The sequence below is a fragment of the Coregonus clupeaformis genome, unplaced genomic scaffold (genome assembly GCF_020615455.1).
Source record: "Coregonus clupeaformis isolate EN_2021a unplaced genomic scaffold, ASM2061545v1 scaf0641, whole genome shotgun sequence".
Lineage (NCBI taxonomy): Eukaryota > Metazoa > Chordata > Actinopteri > Salmoniformes > Salmonidae > Coregonus > Coregonus clupeaformis.
The window spans coordinates 265,820-280,648 of record NW_025534096.1 but is presented as its reverse complement, the minus strand read 5'-3'; the positions used below and the strand labels follow the sequence as shown (position 1 = coordinate 280,648).

Sequence of the window (14,829 nt, the reverse complement as noted above, 5' to 3'; positions counted from 1 at the left end):
CTCTTGTTTCTCTCTCCTCTCTCTCTCTTGTTTCTCCTCTCCTCTCTCTCTTGTTTCTCTCTCCTCTCTCTCTGTTTCTCCTCTCCCTCTCTCTCTCTCTTGTTTCTCTCCTCTCTCTCTTGTTTCTCTCTCCTCTCTCTCTTGTTTTCTCTCTCCTCTCTCTCTCCTCTCTTGTTTCTCTCTCTCTCTTGTTTCCTCTCTCTCCTCTTTTCTCTCTTGTTTCTCTCTCCTCTCTTCTCTCTTCTTCTCTCTCTTGTTTCTCTCTTGTTTCTCTCTCCTCTCTCTCTTGTTTCTCTCTTGTTTCTCTCTCCTCTCTCTCTTGTTTCTCTCTCCTCTCTTGTTTCTCTCTCCTCTCTTGTTTCTCTCTCTTGTTTCTCTCTTGTTTCTCTCTCCTCTCTCTCTCTTGTTTCTCTCTCCTCTCTCTCTTGTTTCTCTCTCCTCTCTCTCTCTTGTTTCTCTCTCCTCTCTCTCTTGTCTCTCTCTTGTTTCTCTCTCCTCTCTCTCTTGTTTCTCTCTCCTCTCTCTCTTGTTTCTCTCTCCTCTCTCTCTTGTTTCTCTCTTGTTTCTCTCTCCTCTCTCTTGTTTCTCTCTCCTCTCTCTGATTCAGAGGGGTTGGGTTAAATGCGGAAGACACATTTCAGTTGAATGCATTCAGTTGTACAACTGACTAGATATCCCCCTTCCCTTTCTCTCTTGTTTCTCTCTCCTGTTTGTTGCTCTCAATCGCCCCCCTCTCTCCCTCTCTCTCTCTCTCTCTCTCTCTCTCTCTCTCCATCCCGCCCCGTCTCTCACTCTCCTCTCATTCTCTCTTCACTCCCTCCCTCTCTCTCTCTGCACCCCCCAACCTCCCTCTCTCTCTCCATCTCCGCCCCGTCTCACTCCTCCTCTCATTTCTCTCTCTTCACTCCCTCCCTCTCTCTCTCTGCACCCCCCAACCTCCCTCTCTCTCTCCATCCCGCCCGTCTCTCTCTCCCTCTCATTCTCTCTTCCTCCCCCCTCCCAACTACGCCCCTCCCTCTTTTCTCTTTCTCTCCATCGGACTGACCTGGCGACAGGGCGGTCAGGGTTGGACAGCACCAGTCGGTCCGATGATGTTGAAGGTGGCGTCAATATGCATGGGGTTGGGGTCCTTGAAACGATATGATGTGTACCTTGTAGTCGGGGGCAAGATGTCGGCAGCACCTCCACTCAATCCCCATGTAGTTTGTAACCTGGAAATTGAGAAATAACGACTGGAATCGCTCAACAATAAATTGGAATTAGCGTGGTTAAATGATACCTAATAATGGCTTAGTAATATCTAGTACTAATAACTACACACATTTGGTACAGGTAGTTAGTTACCCATTGTGTTGAATTCTTCAACAAGTATGTTCCAGAAAGTACCTATTGATATCACATAGTTTACTTGTAAATACCAGGTAATCACTTTCTGAGACTGGGACATAAAATAAAGTGTTGCATTACCCAATTCATTACCATCACTAGTTAACCCTGTGGTCCCACAGAGCTGGTCAGACGTAGGCCTCTAGCCTTTATGTCATTTTGTTAATTAGTGGCTCTGAACTTGGTCATTGACAAACACCAAAGGCCTCAACGGGGACTCAATGTGTTCAGTGACCCAGGAATCAGACTAAAGACCAGTCCTTTCGCTTCTGTCGGCTTGCTTCTTGCAACAGACTGGGGATCTAATTGCAGCTAGGCAGTGTAGGCTTCTGTTGGGCGTACTCTATCTAATCTAATCTAATCTAATCTAATCTAACTATCTATCTATATCTATCTATCTATCTATCTATCTATCTATCTATCCTCTATCTATATCTATCTATCTATCTTCTATCTATCTATCTTCTATCTATCTATCTATCTATCCTATCTATCTATCTATCTACTCTATCTATCTATCTATCCTATCTATCTATCTATATCTATCTATCTATGCTCTCTGTAGCAGACTGAAGATAGAAACACTGCCTGGTCTCTGATGAGATAGATACATTGACCTGTCTCTCTCTGATGAGGGAAAGCATTGGCCTGGTGCTAGCGAAAATATTCAAAAGGCTGAACTTTGACCACAGCGCGCTGAACCTAAGCTGCACCTCCTACATCCCTTTTCAGCTAAGGAGTAGACACAGCGTGATGCTATTGGCATTGTGGCCTCCATACCTGACTCCTCTGGACGAAACAGATCCCTGCCAGCTCTAATGAAGTCAGCGGCGTCTGAAGCACGCCTCGTGTTCGGTGGTGACAAACTTTCCCTGGGCAGCCAGCTTGTGTCTGTCCTCCACCGTGCAGATGGGGTACTCCTGGAGGGGGGCAGAGAGAGAGACAGGTTAGAGAGACAGACAGGTTAGTCCTGGAGGGGGGCAGAGAGAGAGACAGGTTAGAGAGACAGACAGGTTAGTCCTGGAGGGGGCAGAGAGAGAGACAGGTTAGAGAGACAGACAGGTTAGTCCTGGAGGGGGCAGAGAGAGAGACAGGTTAGGAGACGACAGAGAAATTAGTCCTGAGGGGGGCAGAGAGAGAGACAGGTTAGGAGAGACAGACAGGTTAGTCCTGGAGGGGGGCAGAGAGAGAGACAGGTTAGAGAGACAGACGAAATGTTAGTCCTGGGGGGGGCAGAGAGAGAGAAGGAATTTAGAGAGAGACAGACAGGTTAGTCCTGGAGGCAGGCAGAGAGAGAGACAGGTTAGAGACAGACAGGTTAGTCCTGGAGGGGGCAGAGAGAGAGACGGGGTTAGAGAGACAGACAGGTTAGTCCTGGAGGCAGGCAGAGAGAGAGAACAGGTTAGAGAGACAGACAGGTTAGTCCTGGAGGCAGGCAGAGAGAGAGACAGGTTAGAGAGCACAGGTTAGTCCTGGAGGCAGGCAGAGAGAGAGACAGATGAGAGAGACAGACAGGGTAATCCTGGAGGCAGGCAGAGAGAGAGCAGATTAGAGAGACAGACAGGTTAGTCCTGGAAGGGGGCAGAGAGAGAGAGACAGGTTAGAGATACAGAGGGTAGTCCTGGAGGGGGCAGAGAGAGAGACAGGTTAGAGAGACAGACAGGGTAGTCCTGGAGGGGGCAGAGAGAGAGACAGATTAGAGAGACAGACAGGTTAGTCCTGGAAGGTGGCAGAGAGAGAGAGACAGGTTAGAGAGACAGACAGGGTAGAGAGAGAGACAGGTTAGTCCTGGAGGGGGAGGGGGTCAGACAGAGGGTCAGAGACTGACAGGTCTAAAGGTAGACTCAGTGATAAACAAAGTAAACAGCAGTATCGGGCCGATATCCGCAACAGCTAAGAGTGTTGAAGCACGAGGCTAAACTTCTCCACCGTTGTTGGCAGGCTGCAGCTATCACACTGCAGCAGAGTGAAGTGTACCGGTGTAGATACTCGTGTGTGAGTGCTTGATAAAGAAAAGGAGATCCGCACACTCTAGGAGCTCAGATGCAATAATTGAATAACCTAATAACCAACGTTTGGACAGACAAGCTGTCTTCATCAGGGTATAATGACAAACACTGCGGGTCACTAGTTTATATAGTGTCAAAGGACACACACAGGTGTCTGTAATCATGGCCGGGTGTGGCCTGATATCATTGGTTAATTCACAGATATAAACAGAACATACAAGAAACATGAATGGATAGCATACGATCATAGATACAATTTGGCTACATAGGCCTACAAACATTTACAATGAATAGCTCTGTGTGAGTGCATCTTCTTGCATCACACTCATATGCAATATCTTTGGTTCACCCTGCTGCTTGTGGCAGATGTCACATCACTGAGTCTCAGTTTAAGGGGGGAGGGAGGGGCGGGGGGGGGAGTTATCTACAGCCATTAAGTTATCATGCTTATGAACGGTGTACCTTTAAAATGGCCCCTTGCCACATGAGTAACATACACACCCTGTCCTTGGGACTAATCTCATGGGTAATATAAACACACTAAGCTTGGGCCTAATCTCATGGGTAGTATGTCACTTATAGCATGAGATATGAGATAAGGCCAAAGCACAGTTTGAGTAATATATACCAGGTATAGTAATAGCAACTCCCATTACGGTGAACGCTTGTTTAGTATGTGTGATCCCTGCAGGACCAGGGACTCGGAAGTGAGTGAGCTCCTCTCGTGGTCAGGATGCCATCTAACACCTCACCTGATCGTACAGCTCATCAGACACTGGTGGGTTTTGGGGCGGTGGTCCACTTGGCACCCCTTTCTGAAGTACTCCTTGATGAGTGGTCTGTAGGCCCGGTACTCAAAGAAGGGGACCTCCAGGCCATGGGGGCTTCGATAATCTCGTTCCCCCACCACCATGAGGATGTCTCTGGGCATGGCAGCGTACATGCCTGGGGGCGTGGGAGGTGGGGGGGAGATATGAGTAGACATGTTAGAGACACACAGGGTTTTTACTCAATCTCAATGTTCAGGTCGTGAATTTTCCATCCAACAATCAATCCCTTAATCACCCATTCACACAAACAAAAAAAACGATCAATTATTCAACCAACCAATCAATTAACCAATCAATCAATCCCGTAGCGCTCCCCTCTGCCTACCAGTAGAGTTGAAGTCTGGAGTCTTGTACTCGAAGGACCAGTCCATGGGTTCGGGTCTCTGAACTGTAACTCCCTCCATGCGGAGAATATTGCACATTTCCTCAATCTCAGCAACAGCTTTCTTCAAGTGGTCCTCAGGAAAGGTTTGGCCCCATACTTCTGGTAGAAGGGGCCAATGCTTCTCATATGTGTTAGCCTGTTGAAAGAGTTTAATACATCACTATGGGTTCTTCATTCATTAGTTTACTTAAATGATTTATATTTTATTTAAGCAGGTGAGTCCCATTAAGATGTGAATGTATTTAGTAAGGAAGCTGTTGCTATTTGCGATGGCTAATTTTTTTCATCAACTCAGTGCAATAATATATTTATATATTTTATGGCGCATGCATTTTAGTTTGAACATAATAGTGTAGATCTGTTCTACATAATTGTGAGTTCTGATTTGATCACCTTACCTTGACCTCTACAGTGAAAGGAGGCACGCGCGCGTTCTCGGCGCGGCCTACAATCACCTCCTCGAGCGGGTCCCATTCGTTGTCAGGCGCAGACAGGGCACTCCTGCTGCGCAGGCTCAGTAACAGCGTCCTCCTCCAGGGCGCGTTGGGGCTGCGCGGCGACGCGGCAGCGGCGGAACTCGAGGTCCTCTGGAACACGCCCTGCACCCAGCCAGTCACCGCGCGGCCGAGCTGCAGAAAGATGAAAAGCTGTATCAGTATCATCTGCTCTCATGTCACGGTGTGGTCACACCACTGGTGTCCACACAACCCCCACACACCCCCGCAGCCTTCCGCAATCATGGCAACAACAAAAAAAAGTGAGTTACAGGAAATTAGCTGTAAATCTGCAACATTTTCTCTCAGCCTCATGGCAAAATGTGTACAATAGCATGGGATTAGAAATAAAACAGAAATGTGTTATCTTTTCCCCATGGCAAAATGTGTAGAATTGTAGGAAGTTAGTTGTTTTCCACCCCCCAAAAAAACATGTGTTGCTCAGAACTTGCGGGGCGCGAAACTGCTGTATGCCACTGGGTCACACTGTCGGCTACCCAACGCAACACATTATTACAGGGCCATTCACAGCTTTACCATAACATTACATTCACACAAATCAAATTGATTAAGATGTTAAGCTTCCATGTGGATTTTTGAATATACTTTTCCAATCAGTAGTTTAACTGAGGGGATTTTTGAAGTCATGACCATGAGAACTAGGGTTTAAAGATAAGTAGACCTAGGACTAAATGACCTGTTAGCTTCATCTCTTACAGTAAGCCTTATCATACACATTCTACATTACACAAAGACAGAAGCATCACAAAGTCAAAGGAAAACCATTTGTCAACATAAGGTGTTAAAGCCTAATGTTCGAGTAAGGCCTAAAGAGGTTTGAGTCAAGGTGCGCTTGATAAACGCAGTTATCTCAGTTGGAGATACAATTTCAAGGGGTCTGCGGGCACATGCGCAGCTCTCGGTGTCAGTGGGTTCAGGGAGGGCAGCTCCATTGTATGGAACAGCTGGCCACTGTCACTCACGCGCAAAAATATGCTGCCGGACACATTTTTCTCTTAAACACTTCCAAATAAAGCAGAAACTTTCTCTTCCAATAAATCCATAAATTAATGTTTTCATTTCTGTATCAATTTTGCATTCTACTTCGTGCAGAGAAGGATTTTACTTAATTCACAATTTCAGAGAACAGCAAGCGAAATTATTGAGTGAGGCAAAAAATGCTGCTCTAGTCGTTTTATTTGAAACAAAAACTCGTCTATGTCCGGACAAAATCAAGTCATGAAAGAAAATGACCTGCTTTTTTCATTGTAGGCCTACATTTAATTGAGCATTTTGCTGTGAAAAGAAAGTGGAAAAAATAGCCAATTCATTTTATTTGAAAGAAGAATGTTCAAATTAATCAGAACAAACTCAAAAAAATTTTTTTTTATCTTCAGATTGTAAAAAACTGAAATGAAATGTGTCCACTTCTCTGAGTGACAGCTAACAGCTGTTTGCCGCAGCTGCGCTCCCCTGATACATCTCCACATTTTATGATTTTGTACATTTCTGAATAAACAAAAAACAGAAACTAAATACCAACCATAGCTCCGATCAGATGGGCGGCCTCGGCCCCTCTGCTACCTCCTCTGAGACACCTGACTCGTAGCATTGTCCGACCTGATAATGGTGATGGCTATTTGGGATATTCTGGCGGCTACGCGGCAGGACAAGATCCACCTGAATGTCAGGAGTTCTGAGAATGAATGGAAGACCCCTCGCGTTCTGACGCCTCTTTATATCAGCGTGCAGCGCGCCTCTATGCATTGGGACAAGTTGTGGGGGAAGCCAACGTGACTTGAGAAAAAATGTTCCCTGTAATTCTACACCTTACGCCAGCACATTCTTATCAGCTCGCATGTCCAATCTCTTCCACACAAATGGAAGAAAGTAACGCAACCGGCCGATCCGTTTTCATATAAATGGTTTTCAGTCACAACTGAAATGTTGCAGACAGACTGCAACCCCCAAAAATATTCAAAGTTAGTGAATAACATTTGCATATCATTATTCAGTGGCCCTATTTCCATTGATATTATTAAAGCTATTGCCTGAAAAGGGGATTAAGACATTTCTGAGATAATACCAATTATGATTCAAAACAGGTCAGATAGCATTTGTATGTCAATACGTGTTACTGTAAGATTTGGTATTAGGTATTTTACTAGGATCCCCATTAGCTGTTGCTATAGCAGCAGCTACTCTTCCTGGGGTCCACACAAAACATGAAACATGACATAATACAGAACATTAATAGACAAGAACAGCTCAAGGACAGAACTATATACATTTTTTTTTTAAAGGCACAGGTAGCCTACATATCAATACATACACACAAACTATCTAGGTCAAATAGGGGAGATGAATGAATTCAACTATGTGATTTAGAACATGTTGATCCAACAGAGGTAGTGTTTGGGACACTGCACTGGTGAGAACATGACCTAGGCTATATTACATTTTACATTTACATTTTAGTCATTTTAGCAGACGCTCTTATCCAGAGCGACTTACAGGAGCAATTAGGGTTAAGTGCCTTGCTTAAGGGCACATCGACAGAATTTTCACCTAGTCAGCTCGGGGATTAGAACCAGCGACCTTTCGGTTACTGGCACAACGCTCTTACCCACTAAGCTACCTGCCGCCCTATACATTATGGATGAGTGCAGATTAGAGTTCCAGCAAGCTAGCATATGGTCCTATAATATTCAAGGTGAATGTTATTGTACATATTTTTTTTGGGCTTTGCAACATCTTGTGCATTTGTGTCAGATTTAAAGAGCCAATACTGTACAAGGTCAAAACTGCAACAGTTGATACATACTGTAGATACAGCATAATATCTGACAATGTCATAACTCTGGGAACTGCGTTCTGCTTTCAACTGGGAGTATCCTAGAAAGCCGGCCTGGAATACATGTTGGTCAAAACTGACCATGTAATGCTGCATTCAAGTACTCAAGTAGGCTAGTCACTAGAACATAAGGTTTTGCCTGTATGGGTGGATTTTGATATTAGAAAGCACTTTTTCCTGGAGTAGCATTTGTTTTGTATTGGTGTGTTGCAGTATGCATGTGTCTGTTGGTTTTTACTGCACACTGAAGGCCTATGCTGTTGTCTTGGCCACGTCTCTCCCTCATAAAGGAGATTCTTTATCTCAAGGGTTCTATAAAGTTCATATTCTCTATTTAGTGCACTACTTTTGACAAGAGACCATAGGAGCTCCGGGTCAAACGTGAGTGCACTATATAAGTGGAATAGGTGCCATTTGGGGACACAATATACGTACAAACTACTCTGCCCACCTGTCAGTGGCCTCCATTACCGGCCAGCAGCAGCAGACGGTCTGCAGGACATAAATGCACGTCAAGGGATCATAACGCTCATTTATTTCACACGGCACAACTACACCAGTACCATGAGTTCAATGTAACGTCACAGACTACACCAGTACCATGAGTTCAATGTAACGTCACAGACTACACCAGTACCATGAGTTCAATGTGACGTCACAGACTACACCAGTGCCATGAGTTCAATGTAACGTCACAGACTACACCAGTGCCATGAGTTCAATGTAACGTCACAGACTTCACCAGTACCATGAGTTCAATGTAACGTCACAGACCACACCAGTACCATGAGTTCAATGTAACGTCACAGACTACACCAGTACCATGAGTTCAATGTGACGTCACAGACCACACCAGTACCATGAGTTCAATGTAACGTCACAGACCACACCAGTACCATGAGTTCAATGTGACGTCACAGACTACACCAGTACCATGAGTTCAATGTAACGTCACAGACCACACCAGTACCATGAGTTCAATGTGACGTCACAGACTACACCAGTACCATGAGTTCAATGTAACAGCACAGACTACACCAGTACCATGAGTTCAATGTAACGTCACAGACTACACCAGTACCATGAGTTCAATGTAACGTCACAGACCACACCAGTACCATGAGTTCAATGTGACGTCACAGACTACACCAGTACCATGAGTTCAATGTGACGTCACAGACTACACCAGTACCATGAGTTCAATGTGACGTCACAGACTACACCAGTACCATGAGTTCAATGTAACGTCACAGACCACACCAGTACCATGAGTTCAATGTAACGTCACAGACCACACCAGTACCATGAGTTCAATGTAACGTCACAGACCACACCAGTACCATGAGTTCAATGTGACGTCACAGACTACACCAGTACCATGAGATCAATGTGACGTCACAGACTACACCAGTACCATGAGTTCAATGTGACGATCACAGACTACACCAGTACCATGAGTTCAATGTAACGTCACAGACTACACCAGTACCATGAGTTCAATGTGACGTCACAGACTACACCAGTACCATGAGTTCAATGTAACGTCACAGACCACACCAGTACCATGAGTTCAATGTAAGTCACAGACTACACCAGTACCATGAGTTCAATGTAACGTCACAGACCACACCAGTACCATGAGTTCAATGTAACGTCACAGACTACACCAGTACCATGAGTTCAATGTGACGTCACAGACTACACCAGTACCATGAGTTCAATGTAACGTCACAGACCACACCAGTACCATGAGTTCAATGTGACGTCACAGACTACACCAGTACCATGAGTTCAATGTAACGTCACAGACTACACCAGTACCATGAGTTCAATGTGACGTCACAGACCACACCAGTACCATGAGTTCAATGTAACGTCACAGACTACACCAGTACCTGAGTTCAATGTGGCGTCACAGACTACACCAGTACCATGAGTTCAATGTGACGTCACAGACCACACCAGTACCATGAGTTCAATGTGACCTCACAGACCACACCAGTACCATGAGTTCAAGTGACGCCACAGACTACACCAGTACCAGAGTTCAATGTGACGTCACAGACTACACCAGTACCATGAGTTCAATGTAACGTCACAGACTACACCAGTACCATGAGTTCAATGTAACGTCACAGACTACACCAGTGCCATGAGTTCAATGTGACGTCACAGACCACACCAGTACCATGAGTTCAATGTGACGTCACAGACTACACCAGTAACATGAGTTCAATGTGACGTCACAGACTACACCAGTACCATGAGTTCAATGTGACGTCACAGACTACACCAGTACCATGAGTTCAATGTGACGTCATGACACTTGGTGTGAAGCTGACAGCCTGCACTGCAGCATCAGGTTAGTTAGCAGCTGATAGCTGATAGAGTCCTCACAGTGCCTGACCACCTGACTCCCAGCATGCATCCCAAATGGCACCCTATTCCCTTTAAAGTGCACTACTCTGGTCAAAAGTTATGCACTATAAATGGAATAGGGTGCCATTTGGGATGCATGCTGGGAGTCAGGTGGTCTAACCAGAGAGAGAGAGAGAGAGAGAGAGAGAGAGGTGTACATCGAGTGTGTCAGCGCCAAACATTTCTGTGAGCTGGACTGTTTCTCAACGTGGCAAGAGTGACCTCCGGTGACCACTGATATTGGCCTGACTTCAAACCCACTAGCTGGACAACAGGGTTCAGAGTTATGGAATGGGAGAAGTGTCATCATACGTAACATAGGGGGCTATTAAGCTTGAGTTTATTAGAAAACCATAAATCAAATAACGATATGAAATAAGATGCTCTTTACATGTTGAGGACAACAAGATAACGATATGTTACAAAGGATATGTAATAGGATATGTATATCTACTTATTGTTACGCTGTAAGCCCCGGTCATCACAATAACCAAACTAGCCGCTTTTAGGACTCTACTTCGCTCATCCATTAAACCTCCACAAGGTGTGACACATACCACATCTGAGATGTCCTGTCAAATGGGAGAAATGACGCCCAACTAGTACAGGGATGACATCCTCCTACACACTTTGTTCGTGTCTATAGTCAAAAGTAGTGCACTACATAGGGGATAGAGTGTCATTTGGCACTACAAGCCTTGTCTTGAAACCTGTCTGGGAGTGGTCTCTTCCAAACATGGCACAGCAAATGATCTTGTAGTGAGTGGGTTGTCACTTTGTGCACCTCACAGTCAATTCTCTAGCAGAGGTTCCATACTCTGGAATTCCTATGTTCACATTGCCAAAACATCATCATCCCTCAAGAACTTCAAGTGTAGACTAGGGGTCAGCCTGATGAACTAAACTAACCAGTAGTAGACTAGGGGTCAGGGGTCAGCCTGATGAACTAAACTACCCAGTAGTAAGACTAGGCGTCAGGGTCAGACTGATGAACTAAACTACCCAGTAGTAGACCAGGGATCAGGGTCAGCCTGATGAACCAAACTACCCAGTAGTAGACTAGGGGTCAGGGGTCAGCCTGATGAACTAAACTACCCAGTAGTAGACTAGGGATCAGGGGTCAGCCTGATGAACCAAACGACCCAGTAGTAGACTAGGGGTCAGGGGTCAGCCTGATGAACTAAACTAACCAGTAGTAGACTAGGGGTCAGCCTGATGAACTAAACTAACCAGTAGTAGACTAGGGTCAGGGGTCAGCCGGATGAACCAAACTACCCAGTAGTAGACTAGGGATCAGGGTCAGCCTGATGAACTAAACTAACCAGTAGTAGATTAGGGGTCAGGGGTCAGCCGGATGAACCAAACTACCCAGTAGTAGACTAGGGGTCAGCCTGATGAACTAAACTACCCAGTAGTAGACTGGGGTCAGGGGTCAGCCTGATGAACTAAATACTAACCAGTAGTAGACTAGGGGTCAGGTCAGCCTGATGAACTAAACTAACCAGTAGTAGACTAGGGGTCAGGGGTCAGCCGGATGAACCAAACTACCCAGTAGTAGACTAGGGGTCAGGGGTCAGCCAGATGAACTAAACTACCCAGTAGTAGACTAGGGGTCAGCCTGATGAACTAAACTACCCAGTAGTAGACTAGGGGTCAGCCTGATGAACTAAACTAACCAGTAGTAGACTAGGGTCAGGGGTCAACTGGATGAACCAAACTACAGTAGTAGACTAGGGGTCAGGGGTCAGCCAGATGAACTAAACTACCCAGTAGTAGACTAGGGGTCAGCCTGATGAACTAAACTACCCAGTAGTAGACTAGGGGTCAGGGGTCAGCCTGATGAACTAAACTAACCAGTAGTAGACTAGGGGTCAGGGGTCAGCCGGATGAACCAAACTACCCAGTAGTAGACTAGGGGTCAGGGGTCAGCCTGATGAACCAAACTACCCAGTAGTAGACTAGGGGTCCGGGGTCAGCCTGATGAACTAGACTACCCAGTAGTAGACTAGGGTCAGGGGTCAGCCTGATGAACCAAACTACCCAGTAGTAGACTAGGGGTCAGGGTCAGCCTGATGAACTAAACTACCCAGTAGTAGACTAGGGTCAGGGGGTCAGCCTGATGAACTAAACTACCCTGTAGTAGACTAGGGGTCAGCCTGATGAACTAAACTACCCTGTAGTAGACTAGGGATCAGGGTCAGCCTGATGAACTAAACTACCCAGTAGTAGACTAGGGGTCAGGGTCAGCCGGATGAACCAAACTACCCAGTAGTAGACTAGGGGTCAGGGGTCAGCCTGATGAACCAAACTACCCAGTAGTAGACTAGGGGTCAGGGGTCAGCCTGATGAACCAAACTACCCAGTAGTAGACTAGGGGTCAGGGGTCAGCCTGATGAACCAAACTACCCAGTAGTAGACTAGGGGGTCAGGGGTCAGTCTGATGAACTAAACTAACCAGTAGTAGACTAGGGGTCAGGGGTCAGCCTGATGAACCAAACTACCCAGTAGTAGACTAGGAGTCAGGGGTCAGCCTGATGAACCAAACTACCCAGTAGTAGACTAGGGGTCAGGGGTCAGCCTGATGAACTAGGACTACCCAGTAGTAGACTAGGGGTCAGGGGTCCAGCTGATGAACCAAACTACCCAGTAGTAGACTAGGGTCAGGGGTCAGCCTGATGAACTAGACTACCCAGTAGTAGACTAGGGGTCGGGGGTCAGCCTGATGATCCAGAATATCCATTAGTAGACTAGGGGTCAGGGGTCAGCCTGATGAACCAAACTGCCCAGTAGTAGACTAGGGGTCAAGGGTCAGCCTAATGAACTAAACTACCCAGTAGTAGACTAGGGGTCAAGGGTCAGCCTGATGAACCAGACTACCCAGTAGTAGACTAGGGGTCAGGGGTCAGACTGATGAACTAAACTACCCAGTAGTAGACTAGGGGTCAGGGGTCAGCCTGATGAACCAGACTACCCAGTAGTAGACTAGGGGTCAAGGGTCAGCCTGATGAACCAGACTACCCAGTAGTAGACTAGGGTCAAGGGTCAGCCTGATGAACCAGACTACCCAGTAGTAGACTAGGGGTCAGGGGTCAGCCTGATGAACCAGACTACCCAGTAGTAGACTAGGGTCAGGGTCAGTCTGATGAACTAGACTACCCAGTAGTAGACTAGGGGTCAGGGGTCAGCCTGATGAACCAGACTACCCAGTAGTAGACTAGGGGTCAGGGGTCAGCCGGATGAACCAGACTACCCAGTAGTAGACTAGGGGTCAGGGTCAGTAGTCCCTCCTGTAGCCTAACTCTCACACTCACACACATACACATAATCAAACATGTTTTTTCTTGTATACTGAAGCATGTTCATGTTTAATGAGTATGCTCTGTCTAACTGATTGAACAAACTTTATTTGTACTTGTATTTGTATATTGGTTTTGGAGGTGTGGTTTCCATATCAGCCCTTTTGGGTTTCCAACCTCACCTGCACACCGTTTTGACCAGTTTATTTTTATCTGCACTGTTTTGTCTTTCACTTGTTTTCTTTGGTGTGAATAAACAAAACCTAAAAAGCTACAGAAATAGTCCCCAGCTCTCTCTCTCTCTCTCTCTCTCTCTCTCTCTCTCTCTCTCTCTCTCTCTCTCTATCATATACATTATCACTGACAGTCCGACATTCATGTATTGTAAATTACTACTGCTCCCATCAGAGAGCATACACACCGAGGACTTTATTAGTTTGTTTGTTTGGATGTCTTTTAGCCTTCAAAGGTTGCTAATCTTCCAAGAGTCTATAAAGTATAACATCCCTGCTCTTTAAAACTCACCACGGCTTCTGCCAAGAGGTTTGGCCATGTATTACACACGTTTTTAATATGGGGATGTCCTCATTGCCCTGGGCTAGGTTGCTGGTTTCGAGTCCAGTGTTTCCAAAGTGCGTGCCAAATGGCACCATATTCCATATAGTGCACTACTTTGACTAGAGCCCAAAGGCTCACACTATATAGGAATACGGTGCCATTTGGAGATGTGAAGCGAAATCAACAGAGCCCCCCCACTACAGTATCAATCCTTGAAGTACCCTGCGTAGTACATACTGTACTGGGCATGATACGGTGCTTTAAAACCTGATCTGAGATGCACATCATTCCCATGCCACTGCTCACTACTAGCGCCAAGCTCCTTGTGCGTAAGGGCCTAGGGCAGAGCAGTCGCTTGAACCCTCACATTTCCAGAGACGGGCAGATTTCCAATCAGGAAAGAGAGGCTATAGAGGCCAGTGGGGTCAGTGGCCTGGATTCACGTGTGATATCAGTAGGGAAGTTATGAAATGATGAAACTTGGCTCTAGGAGGATCCTATATAGTTATGTATTATGATAACAAAGATTGGTCAACCACGTTGAATGTATTGGTCACTTCCTTGTCAAAGTGCAAGATTTGATTTATAGGCATCAAACC

General features: G+C 45.9%; 1 pseudogene; it reads right to left on the bottom strand.

Moving 5' to 3' along the window:
- Nucleotides 1–1,045: 1,045 nt before the first annotated feature.
- On the bottom strand, nucleotides 1,046–6,830 carry LOC123485273 (annotated as a pseudogene).
- Nucleotides 6,831–14,829: the final 7,999 nt, after the last annotated feature.